The sequence below is a fragment of the Notamacropus eugenii genome, chromosome 7, assembly GCF_028372415.1.
Source record: "Notamacropus eugenii isolate mMacEug1 chromosome 7, mMacEug1.pri_v2, whole genome shotgun sequence".
Lineage (NCBI taxonomy): Eukaryota > Metazoa > Chordata > Mammalia > Diprotodontia > Macropodidae > Notamacropus > Notamacropus eugenii.
The window spans coordinates 138,786,004-138,808,044 of NC_092878.1; positions in this window are offsets into that span (position 1 = coordinate 138,786,004).

A 22,041-nucleotide genomic window follows, 5' to 3' on the forward strand; every position below is an offset into this window, starting at 1 on the left:
TCATGGATGCTGCCAAGTGTCGAAACATACTGTAGAATATGAATGTGAGCCACAATAGACCCTAGCAGTGTTTAATAATTTCTTGGATAAGCTAGTCGAGAATGATTTGAACATCATGGAGTTTAAAGTACCAGATAAAATGTTGGGAGTTCCATCTTCTAGTTCCAGCCTTTCTCCTCCCATGAAATCTGATTTTGAACTTGTCATGACTTCCCATCCCATAGTAACTTCATCTTTAATATGATTATGTCATTATGGATGTGATAAGTGGAAAGAGCCCTTTCTCTGGAATCAGAGGCACTCCAGTTTCCTCTGTTTATTATCTCTGTGATCCTGGGCAAGTGATTCATCCTCCTTGAGCCTGAGACTCTTTTATCTGAAAAATGACCTGGCATTGAATGGCCTCTGAGGTTCCTTCCAACTTTAAATCTGTGATCCTGTGAATTCCCCCATTTTCCCCAGGGCAAGAAAGAGACTTGTCAGAAGATACATAAGTAATAAATGGTGGAGCTTGGATGCGATACCCGGTCCTCTTCCTCTCAAATCAATGGTCTTTGCTCTGTTCCTCATTGCCCATCCTTTATGGTTCTAACATTCTATAATGCTAAGGAGATGTGACCATCTCCTAGTTCTGATTAGTTAGGTAAGTCAGTTAGTGACATGTCAGTCATCAAGCATTGCTATGTGCCAGGGACCGTGCTAAACAGGGAAGAAACAAAGGCCCATTTTACTGAGGTCAAGTTGTCTCCTTGCCTTCCCTTTCTGAGTCTGACAATAAATGAGATATAATTTAGCCTGTTCAGTGGACTCATATCCAGAAAACCAGTGCCTCATTGGGCACTGTGCTGGAGATCCAGGTTAATTCCAGACTATTGCCACTTCTGCTTATATTTTTCTTTTTCTCTTTAATGTGTTTTCCTCATTAAGAACACATTTCCAGCTCATAATATAATTCTTGAAATGGTTTCAGGTGCAGATGGCCCTCTTTCTTCACCAAAATATTTATTTTGATTTCTATACAAATGAAAACAAAGTCTCAGGGGGTCTCTCAAGGACATGAATTATTTAATGTTTTACTTTAGCTGATCTCATTTACCAAAGGGTCCCTGAGACATATTTATTTACACAGGAAAGATACCAGGGGAAATATTTTAAAAAGCTATAACAGTAAGAATGGCCAAGTTGAAATATGAAATCATTGTATACTAAACTTTATGCTTAGAGTTTTATTAAAAGGTAGGCAGTGCCAACAAAATTTTCATAAGGCTTTTAACTTGGCATGATTTTTTTCTGACATAGCCAAATGGCTTATTTTGCATATAACACTGAAAAAAGTATGAGATGCAATTATCTGATATTTTGTTCTGAGTTAATTTATATATGCTTGCAATTCCTTTGTCTGAGTATCTCATTCTTCTAGGACACAATTATTACATGCATGTGCATATATATGTATATATCATATATACATATACATATATACATGTGTATGTCCACATTTTTGTGTATATTTGTTTGTGAGGCAGTGTGTTATCATCATGATTCAAGAGATGGTCTCAGAGTCAAGAAAGCTCAGCTAGAAGTCATTTGTTTGACACAGTGTTTCTGTGACCCTGCACAAGTCACTTTTTTTTGAAGGCTTCAAGTGGGACATAAGGTGTGGATATTCCTTGATAGATGATCTTCACCTTGAGCTCTCTAGAATGATGAAACCTTGGGTCTGTTTTAATACAGGGTGTCTCAGAAGTCTTAGTACTGTTTTAAGCTATTAAAACTTAATCACACTGACTTTGAGGATTATATGTGTGTATATACTCTCTACAGGGAATCACAACTTTACTAGATTTATTACAAGAGAAATGAACATGTTTGAGGAACCCAAAGAATTCAGATTCATACCGAAGTTTATGTATTTGTATGGACAAAGGAAGGAAAAGAAAACACAAATATATGTCTAAAAGGCTGTGGTATGGGAAGGGCAAAGATGAAGTAACGGTGGGAAAAAGGACCAAACCCCTCCTGAAGAGAAGGAGTAAGGTCATAGAAAAAGCCACATTCTTTTTCCTCGGGAGCTGCTAGACCATGAAGATAGAATGGCTTATTAACAAGGGTCCCAGCTACACAAGCAATTTCTTAGCCTAGAACTGACTAATTGACTCCTATGTTGACTCCCAGGGACACACAGGGAGTCCAGTTTGGGATACAAACAACACATCCTGTCAGTTGTTATCTAATAAAACAGCCCAGCCTAGACAACTCCCCAGTCAATCAACAAATCTAATATTGTACAGTATGACACCACAAATATTAATAACCTGCCACTACTAACCTGTCAAGCTTTTTGACTAGAAAACAACTCCGGATTATAGGTTCAGGCAAAAGAATCTTCATGTTCTGATAAGGAGAACTGTCATGACTTTTGGTTAAGATGGGAAATGACTGAAGAGAAGATTAATAGCTTCTCCATCTCATTTTGAGAATACCTGATAAATGGGGATTATGATCGTCCATCCTAGAAAATCTTTGCTGGCCTTGGATTTGTGGGGTTATCATTGATATTTTGGATTTGGGTTAGATTGGACTCATAATTTAATTATCAAGACTGAGGAAAAACCATACCAAGTCAGACAGACACCAACTTTACAACTTAGTCTTAGCATTTTTCCTAGGATTGAGTGGAAATGAATTCACTTTCCAGGGTCACACATCCAGTACATGTTAGAGGTAAACCTTGAACCCAGGTCTTTCTGATAATGGGGCAAGTACTCTGCCCACTATGCCATACTGCCTCTGAAGTCATTATCCACCCTCAACAAGTGGGAAAGTCTTACATTTACCTGAGAAACAGAAAAGCAGTCAGCATTTCTTTGGGAAGTACAGAGGTAAAAATGTTATTTTAAGTTAGCCTCCTCATTTTCTCCATTTTCCCATTTTACTGGTTTAGAGTGGCCAGACTACCTGGGCAGACCATTTGTTGTCAATGAGAGACAGTCAGGACCAATAGGAGAATCCAGCTTCTCCTAGAGAGAGTTCTGAAACTCAATTGCTTTTACTCATGATTCTGTCATGCATGTTTTCCATTCATTTGAATCTATAACTCCTTAGTTTCAAATTTCTTTCCAGGCATATTTCAAGGGAAAACTCGATTGAAACGTGGTTTTGGGTCAAGACCCCTTAAATCTGAAGAATTTCATTTGCTTCTACACCTGAACCTAGAAATCTGCCTTGGCTCTGAAGACTCCATGAAAATTTACACTTTTAGTGCCAAACTATGAACCTCTGTAACATGAAAAACATTTTCCCCTTCTTCTCCAAAGGCAGAGAATTTGGCCTAACCCTATCAGGCAAGTGATCACAAATGATTTTTCCCAGATACCAGTATTAGATTAATGAGAAACAGACCATCAAGTAAAAAGGAGAAAAGGTCAGACATGGCCTTGCAGAATTTTCAAGTTAAAGGATCTCTCTGAGTCTTTGTATTCCAATATATATGCTAGAAAGGTTCCCTCCATCCTTCCAACAAATAATATTTCAGAGTTGACATAAAAATGTCCAGTGGGGAAATCTTCACAACAACCCTCTGAGGAAAGTGCTGTTTTTATCCCCATTTTATAGATGAGGAATCAGGCAGATAGAGGTTAACTAACTTAATCACAGCTATACAGCTAGTAAGTATAACTCATATTTTACTGTAGCCTGGTTGTTTTCCTTCATTCTCTAAGAGGACCAAATGATATCACCATGATAAAATCAAGTTTCAGTGTGCCTGACTGTGGTTGATCAGACGAATACAAGTTCGGAAAGCTCTACCACAGATTGGGCACAGGTAGCCCAATTGAATATTTGGGGTGGATACCATAAATTTGTGCATCTTGTGTTTCCTTTGAGCTGTTTCAATTTAGTTTTGCTCAAAGAGCACAACATCTTCTCTGATGTGGCACACCATGGTGAGCAATCCTGCACCAGTATCTCCCATGTCATACAATGTGAACTCAATGAAACCTCTGAAGCTGAGATTCAACAAAGTATGTATCAATACTTTGCTGCTTGCACTAATTTTGGCCTAACAAGTAACACCAAAAAAACACAGATGCTCTATCAGCCATCACCGCACCATTCATATGTGGAACCATCAGTTACAGCAAATGGGGAAGTTTTGAATGCTGTGGATAAGTTCATTTACCTTGGTAGTGTACTTTCCAGGGATGTATGCATTGATAATGATACATGCATTGCCAGAGCTAGCTCAGTGTTTGGGAGGCTCTGAAGGACAATATGAGAGAGAAGAGGTATTAACCTGACTAACAACTGAAGGTCTACAGAACCATTGTGCTGACCTCATTGTTGTATGCCTGTGACATGGACAGTCTATCAGAGTCATGTTAAGAAACTGAATTGCTTCCATTTGAATTGCTACCTTGGCATTACCCTCCAAAAACCATGGTGGATTGCCAGTCTATGACTACAGGGATTGAAGTATGGTTACATTATAGATACGATTTTTGCAAAGAGAAGAAAATGGAATCTTTAAAAATAAAGAGAAAATGATCTCTCAGCAATCAAAGTGTGTTAGTTATTGCTTATACTGAGGGAAAGGGCATGAGGATGTATCATGTGGAAACATACTTAGAACATTGTGAGAACTGGTAGATTCAGACTTGATGACATGCCAAAGAAGATATAAAAACTGGGACAGGTAAGGAAAGCCAATACCAAAGGAAGATAACCAAGGAAGGGGGAGCAAACTTTCCTTCTTTTTTTCTTCTACTACTTCCTCCCTATCTATTCTGCTTTGTCCCACATCACCACCTCTCCCATTACCAACATTAACTCCTACTACTCTTACATTTTCCATTTTTCCCATTAGAGACACCAAATATCCTTTCCTTCCTACTATATAGCCTGATTGCCCATCCCAAAACTCAGGCTTAACTTTTCAAGTTCTAGAGTCAACACACACACACACACACACACACACGGGGTGGGGGAAGACAGAGAGTGAGAGGGAGAAGTTATAGTTGCCAATTGTTTTATGTCTATAAATTAAATAGATGGATGAATAGATAGATATATGATAAGGAGAAAATATACAGATGAATAGATAGATTATTAAGAGCTTAATATGTACATTGGTTCGTGGTAAGTACCAAGGATGCAATAATCAGTATGAGAGAAGCATTAAATTATATTTAAAATGGAAATATTGTGAGTTTGGGAAAAATGCCTCTGCATAGAAAGTGACTATGGAGGCCAAAGAAACAGAGCTACAGTGTAAATAGAGACCCCCATGCTGGCAAAGTCAAGATAGTCCTGACTGATATTGTCTTAAAGTGATGCCTTCACGAGCTTGCAGATTTTCTGCTCAAACAGAACATTTTGATGAGATTAACTAAAAAGAAAACTTTTTTCTCACTGAAACACACCTGATCTTGGCAAACTCCTAACACTAAGGTTTAACCCATGTTCCCCAACACCATCTGACGTCCTGTTCCTATTCTTCAGTCTCTCAAATAAGGAAAATAGTATAGCAGCCTCACCTAAAAGGCCAACTGAAATTTCCTCTTTGCTACATGATATCTCCCTGAGATTATTTAAAACATTATATATGCATCATTGCCATTTTTTCAGGGTAATTACTATCTTTCAACTGCCCACTTAATTAATTAAATTAAATACATTTAATTAATTAAACTTTTTGTCTTCCACCTGTCCTATTTTCTGTTTGAGCTTTTTTATTTTTCTTCCTGATATATTGACCTCCAATCAAATGGATCTAGGTGGGGTGAATTACTCTCTGAGAAGGTCCAAGGCTTTCTAGGTTGAAGAATCTCTATACTTTGTTGTTGCTTAGTCATTTTCAGTCATTTCCAACTCTTCACCACCCCATTTGGGTTTTTTTTTGTCAGAGATACTGAAGTGCCACTTCCTTCTCCCAAATCTCCTACACAAATAAATAAAACACCCTTGGTCAACCCTCAAGGAGCTTAAATTCTAAGGAGAGAAGACAACCCACAAATGGGAGCTAGAAAGGGACAGAGGATGGCATAGAGTATTGGTGTGGTTTAGAAGGGATCAAGACTCAATGTCATCTCATATGCCATCTTTCTACAGAAAAGTAGAAAGTGACCTGTCTCTTGGAATTTAAGGGGTCTACTGCCAAGATTATGTGGACTCCCAAACTCCTCCTGGAAGAATATTGTTTTCCAAAAATCAGAAAGATTTACAACTCTTTTGAGAGGAAATTCTCAAATCCTTAGCCATTCTCAGTGTCAGGGCCAGTGTCAGCCTGATGACAGTGGGTTTTACCAGCAATTTAGATCATGTAATATTTTTATTATTTTTTTTCTTTTTGCCTAACATTTCAGAACATTCTTATCTTTGGGCATTATGCTAAGAATTTAAAACTGCCATGAGTAATCAGTTGTTATTTAGATGAATAGAAATTTATGTGATGAGGCCATCTGGACCAAACTAGCAGAGAGAACATGTGACACATCTGTAATCAGAAGCCTCCAGTTAACTCTTTTCCATCTTCTCCTAAATGGTTAATCCTCAATATAATAGTGCTCTGAACTTTAACACTTTTAATAACCATGCAATAAGACACTTATAATTTCAGTATTTTTTATATATTTCATATATCCAATATGCATATTTCAAGTCAGTCTTGATGATGAAACTGAAATGATTATCCTTACTGAAAATCATTTTTTGCAGGGAAACTCTATGCTCTCTAGGGTGGAGGACAGAAGGAGGGAGGGCTAGGAATGCCGGGAGGTCTTCCAAATGCAATTGATTGTACAACCCTAACAAAAATAGCCTTCTGTTCCCATTGTTCTCACTGCCTTGGCTTAGTAACACTTGTTGTCTATTTCCTTGTGATTAAAGATCACAGATGCCTGGTTTCCTTTCTTGATTTCCTTCCAGGGGTTGTGATTTGCTATAGGAAAAGAGGGCAACCCTCCTGAACAATTCTTTCCAAGCTTTCTGGACACATCCATCCTGGAACTGCCGTCCATGCTTCACATCACTGGGTCTTTTGACCTGCTTTCACTCAGAGGGTGTGTTTGTGAACATGCATGGTTGAGCTGTTTGATAAGGGGACTTGAGTGGTTTCCTGTTCTAAAGAGACCAAGTGATCATTATCTTAAAAGGAATGTGTGTATGTGTCTTGGTTGGGCACAAGACTTCGTCAAAAAATTTCTTGCTCAGCTTTTCTGTCATAATTTTTTCTCAAGGAATTTGTAATAATGAGGAAACAAGCTTTATTTCTGACTGAGAATAATAATTAATAAAGGAAGGGGAGGAAAGAACTTATGGAGTACCTACAACATTCCAGGAAAATGCAGAATGTTGGCAATAAAAAATGAGTCAATCTGTACCCTCAAATAGCTTATATTGTAAAGGAGAGAGTCCACACACATAAGGGAGTGGTGACCAGGAAAGTGCATTTTGATTTGGGGAGTCACAAGATTAATGAGTGGAACCATGGAATAGCCATTTGGCATGCCATTTATAAAAACAATGGTAGTATTAAAATGATTACTTTTCCAAAAACAAGCGGTGGGAAGCAGCTGAGCAGGGGTATGATTGAATATAAGGAAGAATTCCCTGACGAGCTGAAGCTGATATCATAAAGTTCTTGCACTAAAGCTCTTGAATATTATTTAATAGGAAAGACCATCAGGGCCTATTTACTTTATTTTACAAACAATTCTAACATGTCCTATTGTATGGTTTCTCAGGACATAGCATATGCAGATCTTGGAGTAACTAACTGTAACTTCTTTCTGGAAGTGAAGAGTGATAGCTAACAGCTGTCTATAAGGGAATAGATAGAATTTTATAATATTACAAACAAGGAAAGGTCTTTCCACCTCCACTATTCTCCCTCACTCCCTACCTCTACCCCTTCATTCTTCTGCCAAAAGAATCTTTCTTATGTGTCAATGTGGTCAGATCACTCCTCAGCAAACTATTAAATAACTTCCTATTACCTACTGAATTAAGTTCAAATTCCATTTCTTGACATTCAAGATTCTCCATAATCTGTCACCTCTCCATCCTTGAATTATTCCTTCAACCAAATCCCACTAAGTATAGCATATTTCAGTCAAGATTGACCATTCACTGTTTCCCATGCACCTCCTGCACTTTCCCATTTCTTTGCTCTTACTGATCTCTGAATCTGAGATGCCTTTCCAATTGAACTCTTACCCACACTTTATAGGTCAACTTAAATACTACTTTTTCCATAATGCTTTCATTAACCACTCTATTTAGCAATGACAAAGCAATTTGTCCCCCCTCTACTACACATAGTAGTTTGCATCTTTTCTAACTACTTCTCATAGCCTACAACTAGACTACATTAAATTACTAAGGATCAGGGATTCCATGCAACTAAATCATGAAGCGTTAATGTGGTATCTGCTATGTGTTAGGCACCTGCTTTTAAAAGATAGCAATGTGTTCAATATATTTAAGAAAAAATTCACCCCAAATGATTAACATTTTAAGGGAAATTACTTCTACCTGTCAATTGCTAAGCTTCATTAATATGCAAATTTCACTTACATCAACCATTCATTCTGGGGACATGCCAGGTCAATGTATCATTGCTAGTTTAATGTTATATCTTCTTTGAAGAGGTTACAGTTGATGCTCTTAACTTCAAGATGAAAAGTAGATCAGTATTCCTTCTCACTCTTGTGTAAAGTGCATACTTATTCTGCACTGTAATGAATGACATCTTGTTATTAGTAGAGGCTTTGTAGCCTCAAGAAGGGTATGATCCCTTGGTAAAATGAGTAACTCCATTTCTCTTTCTAAGTAGATATGATGAATATGTTGGAGCTGTTCTTGGTTTTGTGCATGGTTACCTGTCATTTTTCAGTCTCTAAGTGAGGGAAGGCTCTTTCAGAGACAGACTTATATTTCCCCAAAAGTCATCAGACTTTGTCAAATAGGATGTGCTAACATCACTCTGGCTTAGCTCCAGTGCCCAAAACTGTTCTTCCCCGGTTCCCACTGGTTCTACATTCTCACATTTGCGATCTGTACAGTGGCATTTTAATCATTTTCCTCATAACAATTACTATCCTATAAATTGGCATAAAAATTCATTCTTATTGTGAATCCTTCCCCAAAACAAACTCATTGCCTATCAACAGAGCCCAATTACAATTATCCACTAACCATGTTGCTGTTTCTAATGTATAATGTCTCATCTAGGCAGATTGAAAACCTCAGAAGTATAAATCAATTAACTCTAATTAAAAAGAACAGCATGAAATAGATCTCTAGGTTGAGGGTGGCTGTGCTGGAAGAAAAGTGGTGATGGGATAAACCGCCTCAGGATGACCTGAAGCCATGACCACAGAGGCTACAAGAAGAATGACTATATAAGAATGTAAACAAGATGACATGACTTGGAGAAACCTTGAGGACAAATGTTGAATTCTACTAAAACCCCAAAATTCACTATTGTCTCTCTTACACTTGCAAAGGGCACACTCGCAGTATTTTGAATGAATAACTGTTTTAACTATTGCTCCCGAGGTATTAAATGTCCCAAACTACATGCCAATGGGATCATGCTAGATGATCCTGTCCCTCATATTTCCATATACCCACCCCACCCCTCATCACATAACCAAAGATTATGTGCTAAAGGGGACCTTAGGGTCCTCTAGTTCAAACCGATTATCTAGATGAAGAAACTGAGGTCTGAAAAGTTAAATGTTTCACTCCAGGTTGAACGGGTCTAAACCTCCTTAAATTGCCATGAAAGCATACGAATACTCTTTCTCTACTTTCTAGAATTTTGTCAGCAATTGAAGCCAAACTCATTGTCATCTTGTTTTCAGACTCTTTCCCTTCTTTTTATCAGTCCTCTTTTTGTTAATTCCCAAAAGCATCTGTTCTTTTTCAACCCTATAGTGCAACTCCTAGTCTCTCAGATCCCATTCTTTGTTTCTAAGACACCTGAAAGTAGCTCAGCAACCACACCTTTCATGACCTTGGATCTAGGTTATCTAGTTTAAATGACCTAAACTCATCAAGTGAAACTAGGTACTCCTGTTCTGTTTTTTGGGGGGAAGTTGCCTCTTTATTGGCCACATTGTCTTATCTCTTTTAGTTTAAATATTATTGTTCTTGGTAGAGAAAATTAAAGTCAGATGATGCAATTCAACAAACAATTCATCAGCTCTGTCTACTATTTATGATTATTTATCAGCATCCCACCTACCTTGAGTAGCAGCCACATTCCTTGATATTCATCTAATTAAACAAAACAAAACACTCTCATCTCTGTCCTTTTGCCCCTCTCAGTTCATTCTGAACCAATTTCTTTTGACTCTGTTCTTATGACATAATAGCATATTTTTGTATGTATCCTTTTTTGTTCATTTTAATATTTTTTCAAGTAACACGAATTTATTTTCTCTTCATACTATCCCTACCCCCCAAAAAAATCCCAAACCCCTTATACCAAATATGAAGAGTCAAGCAAAAATAAATCACACTGAATATATTTTAAAATGCATGTCTCATTCTACATTTTAAATTCATCATTTTGCAGTCAGGAGAAGGGCAATATTCTTCATCAAAGGTCCTCTGAAATCATAGCCATTGTGTTGATAAGAGTTCTTAAATTTTTCAAAGTTGCTTATTTGAAAAATGGCATTGTCATTGTATGTGTTGTATACAATGGTATACATTGTTCTGCTGGTTCTGCTCACTTCATTCCAAATTGAAAATGACTCCATGTTTTTGTTTTTAATAGGAAAGGAGAAGAAAGCCAAGAATGGGAGATATAACATCTATATTTGAAGGGAGATTTCTAAATGTGCAGTGAAAAACAGGAAGGATTCCCAAACTGAAATCCTACAGGAAAAGTCAGTCTAGAAGGAATGGTAAAATTTTAAAGACAAAAAAATGTAACCTGTTGAGTAAGAAAAGAGGAACTTATAAGAAGAAACTAAAGTTGATGCACAGGGAGCTTACCAACCCACTTCAGTTTTTAGTAGACACCAGCCAGTTAATCAGAATAAGAAATCAAAGCTAACAATAGTCACATAAAAAAATGCTCCAAATCACTATTGGTTAGAGAAATGCAAATTAAAACAGCTCTGGTGTACCACTTCACACCTATCAGATTGGCTAACATGACAGAAAAATAGAATGGTAAATACTGTAGGAGATGTACAAAAAAAATAGGTACACTAACATACCATTGGTGGAGTTGTGAACGGATCTAACCACTTCAGGGAACAATTTGGAACTATGCACAAAGGACTATATAATTGTGAATACTCAATGACTAAGCAACACCACTACTAGTATTGTATCCCAAAGCGATCAAAGAAAATATAAACTCACCTATTTATACAAATATTTATAGAAACTTTTTTGTGGTGGCAAAAAATTGGAAATGGAGGAAATGCACATCAATTGGAGAATGGTTGAACAAGTTGTGGTATATGATTGTGATGAAATACTATCATGCTGTAAGAAATGACAAAGTGGATAGTTTTTTAAAAATTTATGAAAATTTATGTGAACTAATGCAAAGTGAAGTAAGCAGAAGCAGTCCAACAATGTACAGAATAAACACAATGTTACATGATGATCAAATTTGAAAGATTTAGCTACTCTGATCAAGATAATGACCCAAGATAATTCCAAAGGACCCATTATGAAAACTACTATCCACCTTCCAAGAGAGAACTGATGATCTTTAAGTACAGACCAAAGCATAATTTTGAAACTGTATTTTTTTTTGCTTTTTTTATAAAACAACATGGCTATTATGGAAATGTTTTCATAACTTCACAAGTATTATTAATGTAATATTGCTTCTCTTCTCAATGGGCAAGGAGAGAATGAGAGGGAGGGAAAGAATTTAGAAATAAAATCAAAAATGAGAATTTTACATATCTCTATTTCTATCTTTCTATTTCTATATATATTTTGCCTATATCTATCTATAGCTATATATTTATGTTTATCTCTATCTCTATATTCACACCTATCTGTATATCTATCTGTCTATTTATCTATGTATCTATCTATCTATCTATCTATCTATCTATGTATCTATGTATCTATCTATCTATCTATCTATCTATCTATCTATCTATCTATCTAATCTAATCCATCTATTTATCCTCCATCTGTCAATTGATCTATCTGCCTGATGCTAGAAGTAAGCACAACTAAAAGAGGATGAGCACTTTCCTTTACCCAATTCCCTGTTCATCCTAATGTATTTCTACACCAAGGATTTTGTATGTAACATATGTATATGTATTCAGTCCTTTATCCTGATAAGATGAAAGTGAGATTCATGTTAATTTTTTCCCCAGCGAGCTCCATGTCCTTCTTCCAACTTTTCCTAGTAAATTACTTTTTTTTCTTACTTTGTCTTTTTTCTTGTTCTTCAACACCCATCATCATCATCATCATCATCTTCATCATCATCATCAAATCTATTCATACCTTCTGATTTATTCACTCCATCTATGACCCTTGAAGATACTAGAATTCTGATAGGATAGTTGTCAACTCCTGTCACATTAGAATATAAACACGTCACCATTATCTATGCTCATAATTGCTCAAATATATTTGTCTTCCTTTTCAAATCCTGAGTTTATTTCGCATATTTCAATAAAGGTACATTTCCTTTCTATTAAAAACTGACAAACAGGTTTGCCAGGTAAGTTATTAGTTCTAAGTCTTTACATTTGATCCTCAGCATTTGTTTTTTTTTCTTCCGGATATTTGAAACATTTTTTCTTTGACCTGAAAGCTCTGGATTTACTTTCTTTGGAGGTTTTGTTTTTGGGCTTCTTTCAGGGAGTAACTTGGGAAGGTTTTCTATTTTCATTTTTTTCAACTTGTTTTAATAGATCTGGGTACTTTTTATTCATGGTTTCTTAAAAGATGGTATCTAGTGGTTTTTATGATTAAGGTTTTCTGGTAGCCTGATGATGCTCAGATTAGTACTTCTTGACCTGCTTTTCAAGTTAGTTGTTTTTGATAGGGCATGTTACATTTTATTACATTTTTCAGTATTTTAATTTTTTATCATTTCTTATTTTTCCATGGAGTCATTGATCTCTCTCTGGTCCTGTCTAATTTTTGAGGAAGGGTTACTTAAATAAGTTTTTCAACTTCCTAAACTAAGTTATTTGCTTTCCTTTCAATTATTCTCCACATACTTCCATTCCTTGCTTTTTTCTTCTTTTGTTTAGAGTTCTAATTTTTTAAAACTCCTTCTTTATGTCTTCCAAGAATTCTAGTGAAGCTTGTTGTACATCTGTGAATTTCTCTGAGTGTGATTACAGATGATTTGCAAATATTCTCTTCTTCTGTCTTGGTTTCTTGTGAGCCTTTAGATACATAATATGTCTTTATTTTTAGTGTTTTCATCTGTTTACCAATCTCTTCAGCTTTATTTCCTGAATTAGGACTTTGGGTCTGGCTAGGATTTATAAACCTCTGGGAACAATAGTGGGGTCTCCATTGATATTGGCATGAATTGTCTGGGTTCATGATAATGAGCTGTGCATTCTTCATACAGAACTTATACATTGAGTGATGACTAAGGGGTTTGGAAGAGGCTGGTTCATGTGGGGCAATCTGGTCTTAGACATTAAGTTTCAGCTTGGTAGTGCTTTTCTGCCTCTGTGGTCACTGGTGATTGTTTCCAGCTATAATTCTACTGGACATCAAGTTATGTAAAGCTTTTACCCATTTATAGCTTCTGGTTTCAGCTGGAATATTCAGCTGAGATGTTACATCTTTCTTACAAGATGAGGTTTAACAGTTTGGTTTCCTTTTGGGGGGGGGTATCTGCATTCTCAAGGGGCTACTAGACAAAACCATATGGTCAATATTTCATTATAGATTGCTTTATTTACTCTATTCTAAACCAAGTAAAATTCTGTATACACTAAACAAAACAAAAACAAACCAGAAAAAAATGAGATGAGGCTTAAGCAGAAGATTTTTTTAGAAAGGCACAGTTTTCACGTACCCAGTATCAGCATATGAAAAAGATATAGGGTGATTTTGTCCTATTAGGATAATCTGTCAATTCTCAAAATCTTTGCTACGAGAAGATTTTCCTCTCCAAAAGCACAACTTTGCCTCCAGAACCCTTCCTTCTACCCACCACCCACTTGAAATGCAGAACATGCTATCAACTAAGAAATTCCCACATACTTTAATTTGGCTTTTAAATTTCAATTTCCTGCCCACAAGGGGAAATGTCCCAGTCTCCAACTGACTTAATATTGAAAAGTCATAACTCCCACTTATTGTCCAACTGCTACAGTGAAGCCTTTCAGGAATATTGTATTGGTGTCTCTTTTAAAAAAATTTCAAGGACTATTAAGTCTTAGATATTGTCATTTTCTGTACTCATTGATTTTTTAAACCCTTATCAGTGCTACTTCAAGACAGTTTTGTTCCAAATTCCTGGATACACACACACTATTACATATATGTATGTATATATACACACATACATATATACACATGTATACACACACACACACGTGTGTGTGTGTGTGTCTAGCAATGAACTTTGACTCATGGCCTACACTTAATTAAAACAAAACTGGGTACATTAGGAGTTCCAAGGGAAACCAACACCAAATCAGAAAGCTTTATTTTTGCCTTACTTTTGGATCTTTTGTTACTGTCATATATTCTCCCTTTACTGGTACACCTTGAAACCCATTCATAGTTTCTCATCCCATGCAGTTTTTATCCATGTGCCTCTATAAATCCTCCACCAAGTATCTACCAATGTCTAGAAAACCTTTCACTGAGTCATTTAATGATATGTGGATTTCATTATAATGCTTAGGTTATCTGTCTACTGCCTTTTGCTTTGATTACGAGTCCCTCACCTTCCAATGACACCTTTTTTAAAAGTACCTCTTACATGAAAATGCATCACCAATAATGAACCCTATCTCAGTAAACCTGAACTATTTTTATGTATTGATGGGAGCTGTGAGTTTATGGGTATAGGGAATTCTTAATGAGGAAACTCATTCTATCAAGGTAGATTAGCCCCTGTTCTGCAACTTATACTCTTAAAGAGTTTCTTAAGATAAATGGGAAAGTAAACTACTTGACCAGGGTCACACAATCAGTATTGTCAGGGGTGGGACTTGAGCTGAAAATTTCTTGGCTTCAAGGCCAGCTCTCTGTCTAGTATGTCTTGCTTCCCCTAAATTGTTTTTAAAAATTCATACTTCATTGTTGATGTGTATTATTGGCTATCTGATATTAATAATAATTTTTACACAGCTCCACTATCCCATTTGATGTTGTCCTCACTGCTTCAAGAGGACTCATTATACAAGCTGCAAGTCAATCTATGGATTTGATTGAGACTTTTTTTTTCTCCTGAGACCTAAAGTAGCACTCCCTGCTGTACTTCCAGGATATTGAAAAGGAGGTTGTTTTCACCACCTCTTCAAATGGGCTTTCCAATTTCTACCTTGAATAAACCAAAAATAAATGAACTTCTTTAAACATGGAATGAGAAGACCCACAATTTTGTGTACTGCAGGGAGAATTAATGTTACGCATAAAAGACATTCAATATATTTTCTTTCTACAAGGAATCGGATTTCTAAATAAAGGAAACTTCACAACACCAGTTTACACTTATATTTGGTGATGACCTTTTCTAAAGCCATAAGAAAAAAAAATCAACGTGAAAAAATTCTCTCAGATGTCAGAATCACATTTCTGTGGACTTTCCGATCCACCCCAGTCCTTAATCCTTGTGTGTTGTGCCTTTGGATACTGGAAAAACTGAATCAGAGACATAGTTCATTTCAGGCTGAAAAGAATAACAGCTTGGTTTCTGCCAAGACAGTAAGCTGTTTTCTGGATTGGTTCAACATTGATGGAGATATATTAACTCTACCTTAGCAAAATAGGTAACACTGTGCAAATGACAGCCATAACAGACCTTAGTGATGTGGAATCTTTCCAAATTCTCAGAGCTTTCATAAAACTGGGTATAAACTAGCAAGCAAAACAAAACCATTCCCTAGCCTGTCTGATAGTCAGATTTAGAAAAGTTGTTTTTTATTAGTTTGCTTGCCTATTTTTTAGAGCAATCTTGATAGCAGAGTGAAAGGCACATTAGAAGTGGAAAGAGTCTTAGACTTCATGTCAGAAAACTTTGTTCAGGCTCTGGCTGTACCATCCATTAGCTCAGTGATTTGGGAAAAAAAAGTCAATTAACCTCCAGGAGCCTCCTCAGAATCTTTTTCAGTTAAACAGTGATAATATTTCTTAAACTACCCACTGTATAGAGTTGTGGTGAGAAAAGAGATTTATAAGCTGTTAAGCGATGTCTCAATGTAATATGACCAGAACTTATCCTGTGATATTTGGAATGTGCTTTGATAGCAGCACTTTCTGACATCCCACATGAAATAATGGAAATATTAGGCAGGGCTTCTTCATATTCACCAGCAGCAGGAAAGATGGATGATTTGGGAGAGCATTTTTTACATGGTCTTTTTTGGATTTTAGTTTTTTTAATTTTATTTCTAAAATCCTATTTTTCTCTGGCTCTCATGCCACCAAATATTCTCCTCTTCATGCCCATGGACATAGTACCAGATTAGCATTTAAGTTAAATGCTGCCCAGTGAAAATCTGGTGGCAGCTATCGTTCATTCTAACGATAGTATGAGGAAGTGCTCTCACAGGGCAGCCTCACATGTCTTTGCTTCTACTTACAGTCATTTCCTTCTCAAGGGGAGGGCTTACATCCCTACTCTTTCTGCTATGGCTTCTCACCTGGGACACAAATATTGCCTTTCTTTTCTGTCACCAAAAGAAAGGCATGGAATGACTTCTTTTCCATGATAACAGGTAATTCTGTACAGGTGCACAAGACATAACCCCCAGAAATGTTTTAGGGACATTTGATAAGTTTCATGGCCCCTCACCAGTTAGCAATTCTGGTTTCCAGATGTATGGGCCATGTGGATATAATATCTGTCACACCGCTAAATAACAAGGTGAATGTGGTTGGATTGGCAGGTGCTGCCCTTCTCCAGCATAGCTTCATATGCATCACTCTGATATTCTGACCTTCCAACCCCATACTAATTTTCAGTATAGTTCCAATTAGCTAATCAATTAAATCATAGCTGCACATTCTTGCTTTTTGCTGGTCCCAGAGGTCATGTTTATACTTATAAATCATTGTTAACTTAATTAAGCCAACTAAATTAATGTCTGGCAGTGGATTACTAGAAAATATTGTGCACTGAATTACAAAAATGCTATCTTACAATTACCAGTCTTTCTCTGTCCCTCTGTATGTTAAATTGGAGAGCAACTCGATCTTACAGATTTTTATAGGAGTAGAAGGCTAAGGATGATGGCTAGAAGGGACAAGTGAGTACCATACACATCTAGATTAGCATAACCAAAATCTGTTGATCTGATGAATTAGAAAACATTTTGCTCACTTGTTGAACTTCACTCTATCTTTTAAAATATTTTCTTGGTGCCTTTTGTCTTTGTATCTCAATCATTTTCCTCATTGCTCTAGAATGAATATTCCCTCATGACAAAATAAAGCAGTCAACCACAACTAGAGCTTGTCTATGTCTTTCCTAGCAGTCTTCCATCATGAGAGATATGTTTCACTTTCCCTTCTTCAAAACTATCATTGGTTTTTTCCATTACTCAGAATTAAATTTGCCTTTAGCAATTTTGAAGTTTATGTTTTTGTAACCATTGTGCCTATTGTTCTCTTGTTTCTGCTGATTTCATTCTGCATTGATTCATAAAAAATAGTCCCACATTTCTCTGAATTCCTCATGTTACCATGTTCTACTTTTCAGTAAGATTCAATTACATTAATATACATTTTTTCAATTATTTTAGAACTTCTAGTTCTAAATTTCTATCCAGACCTTTTTATCACTTCATAGCTCCACTAATAGGTTATGAGCATCCTCCCACATTCCCTCTGTTAATGTTCCCATCTTTTTGACATCCTTGCTAATTTCACGTAGAGAAATAAAAACTTCCAGTCTTTCTAATTTTCCTTTCTTACACCATTAGTCATTTGAAATATGTTTTTTACGTGGTCAATTATAATTTACATATCTTCTTTTGGAAACTGTTTCAATCCTTTGATTTCCACCCTGTCATCTCAAAAAGTGAGGAAGTATCTAAGGAGTCTGTGGAGCTAGCCTGAAGTTTTTTCAGCCACTAAATGAACCAGAAATTTTTTTCTCCATTGGGGTTTTCTAAAATACTTTAAAACTTGTGTTGAAATCTCCTTGTAATGTTCCATGACCACTGAGGAATAGATATCCACCAAACCAGTCTCCATACTGATCATTTTGCTTCTGTATTTTGAGCCAAGTGGATGCTAATCCATTCCAGACCTTTGGTGCTCATGCAAAGTGTTTCCTACTGTCATTGCCTCTAACTAAAGCAAAACCAACTTCTCTCAGGTAACCTGGCAGGACATCCTTAATTAGGAGATGCTGTTATTCACATGGCAGAAGAGACAATCTTGTTTACTTTTTATTAATCATTACTACTTATTTCTATCATAACTAAGGTAGAATTAAGAAAAAGAATTGTGTTCTTTTTGTACATGACAAATTTCATGCCAATTTCTCTTCTTTTGGATGGAAAATAATAGGGTAATCTGCTTAATATATTTTCTTCTTTCTTATTAATAGAGACGCAGGGTGTATAGTGTATAGGGTGCTGAACTTGGTGCCAGGAAGACTGATGTTCAAGGTTCTGACTTTTTGTAGCCATGTAATCCTAGGTAAGCTACATAGGAACCCTCAATGTGCCTCAGACAATTCCCTAGAACTTACCTATTATTTTGGAGATTGGTTCTGTACTGCACTGTTGAAAGGAGTTTCTACACCAATAATTCCCTTCACTGCCAAAACCAGATCAATCAATCAACCAGTCAGGATTTATTACATGCCTACTATGACCCAGGAAGTGTCCTAGGTGCTGGGATACAAATACACAAAGAAACTGACCTTGTTCTCAAGAAACTTACATTCTATCAGAGAAACAACACATGTCAGTAAGTATACATAAAATAAACATAAGGTGCATTTCTTGTGGGAAGACTAGGGAAAGGCTTCAGACAAAGATTATGTTTAGACTTGAAGGAAACTGAGATTCTAAGAAGCAAAGTTAAGGAGGTGGCATATTCTCAGAATGCAGTACATTGAATGCAAAGGCACAGGTATGGGAAATAAGGTGTCATGTCAAAGGAACAGCAAAAAAGCCATTTTTACTTTATTACTGAGTGAAAAAAGGAGAATAACATCTCATAAGAGCAGAATGGTAGGTTGGGGCCTGATGGTGAAGAGTTTTAAGTGTCAAATAAAAAAACAGTTTCTATTTGATTCTGAAGGTAATAGGGAACCATTGGACTTTTTTAAAGTAAGAGAATGGCATGGTTAGATTGACACTTAAGGAAAATCATTTTGGCAGCTATGTGGAGAATAAATTGGATTGGAAAGAATCTTGAAAAGGAACACATGTAGGAAGCTATTGTAATGGTCCGGAAGAGAGGTGATAAGGATCTCAACTAGAGTGGGTGCTATGTTAGTGGAGAGAAAGGACTGTATGTGAGATCTCTTGTGGAGATGGGATTTAGTAACTAGTTGATATTTGGCCCAATATGTAGGCTGAGTAGGAGAGAAGTCAAGGATGACATTGATGGTGAAAACTGGGGTGACTGGAAGAACGGTGGCACTCTCTACTACTATTGTAGGAATAGGGAAGTTTGGGAAAGGGGTAGGTTTGGGTAAAGGTAATTAGGTCTTTTGTGGTTTGGTGAATTCGAGATACCTATGGGACATCCAATTTGAGATGTCTAACAAGCATTCAGTGATGATAAACTGTACCTCAGAAGATATATATAGATATATATAGATCTGAGAATCAGTTGCTTTGAAAGCTTATGAAGTCACCAAATGATAGTTTAGAAGGAGAAGAGGGACCCTTACTACCTATGTGACTTTGAATATGTCCCTTAACCTCCCTGGGCCTCATTTTCCCCATCCATAAAATGAGAGGGTTGAGATAAGTAGGACCTGAGATTTCCTCCTGCCCTAGTATTATGATTCTTTGGGATACACTCACAACTGGGGGGCATGAGATGGATGATAATCCAACTAAAGTTCCCAAGATATCCAGATAGTTAGGAACCAAGACAGAGAAGTCTCCTGAATGCCCAGAAAGAAAAGACCATCAAATGTTGCAGAGAGATAAAAAATTTATCTGAGACTGAGAAAAAGGCACCAAATTTTTGCTGCATCTACAATCAATAGCTGACATGTATTTTAAGTTTACAAAGAACTTTGCCTGTGGATCATCCCTATAGCTTCTGCTGTCCAGAAAACATCGTAAAGGGCTGGTTTGTAGGATACAGAACTTTTCAGGGAAAAAAAATACAAATATTGAAAGACTGAGAGACAGAAACATGGGGCAGTGGTACAGACAAGAATAAGGGTCCCAGGTTTCTCATACCCCATGAGACCTCATGTAAGTTGTATCCACCATGTGGAGGAGAACAATGACCTGAGAAGCAATAGCATCAGAATGACGTAGAAGCTTAGAGTATTTAGACCAACTGGAGCTTGACAGAATGTAAAAAAGAATATCATAAAAATCTGGCAAGCTCCTAAGATAGCTAGGCCATTAGGACTCTGTGAATAGTCAAAGTTTCTTCCTCCTTATAGCATCTGAGTTGGAGTTTCCTAGAACTTAGGAGTTGTACATGCCTATAGACTGGTTGAGTTTCCTAAATCTGAAAGGATATTTAGACACATAGCCTGGGTGGTAGTAATTTCAATATAACTGATATTTATTCCTCTTATTTCTTTGGGCATGAACACCAAACTACATTCAGTCAAGTCATGTTTGGATGGTCAAAAGCATTATGTCATACTCATGTGATTGTGGTCATTAAAGCTAAAAGCAAGTGAAGAAATCAGTCTCCCAGTAAGTGGAGGCTGAGCCTAGAGAATAAATGAACACATCAACCCGACTCTTCGTCTCGATAAGTTTGAGCTGTTCCTCAAGCACTCTTTTTGTGTTGGGAGAAATTCCCATCTTACTGAAGCAGAAACTTAGACTAGGAAAGATTAAGTGAATTGCCCACACCTACACAGCTAGAGATCATCAGAGTTAAACTACTCTACCAATATATGGAGTTGCTTTTTCTCAGTGTAAAAGCATTTTAAACAATATCTTTGTATATATAAAGTTAACTGTATGTCTTATCTTGGAGACTAAGGTTTTGTTTTTAGCATCCTCCTTCTAGTTTATAACCATATCCAAGCAAATGGGTTGGCAAATGATATATAACATAATTTTACTGGATTGGCTGGAGGTATTCTGAGTTCATCTTTTCACTGGTGGATCTCCACAAGGAAAAGTTGCCAGTGTCAAGATCTTAATAGCACAGCTCCAAAGATCTCTGTTGAGTACAATGACTAACATAGCAAAAGGGACTTGATCATGTGGGTCTATAAAGTCCTCTTTATAGCATAGAAAAATGAAGAAGAGACTCTGGTATCTTAACTCTTTATATAAATCATCATATACAATAAGATCCTTCTTCATATGTCTCATGTTATAAATTGAACTTGAATTTGTGACAGTGAGAATTCTCAAATGTGACAAAAAATTGGCATTTGGTCATTGGCAACTGTCCTGTGCTTCTGAAAAGTAAAATACTTGTATCTAGCATTAATGCTGAGTCTCAGACATACATCACAGTGAGCCGCATTAATAGCACCATTTTTAAAATCTCAATTCATCTAAATTCATTCTAAATAATTTTTATCTAAATTCAGTTTTGACATTCTCCTCATTGCAAAAGCTGTCTGCTTGACATTCTTGAGTAATTTTCCTTGAGAAGTGCGGAAGACTTACACTTTTTCAAAAAAAAAAAACTCTTTGCCTGTCTTCAAAAGAAAATCAT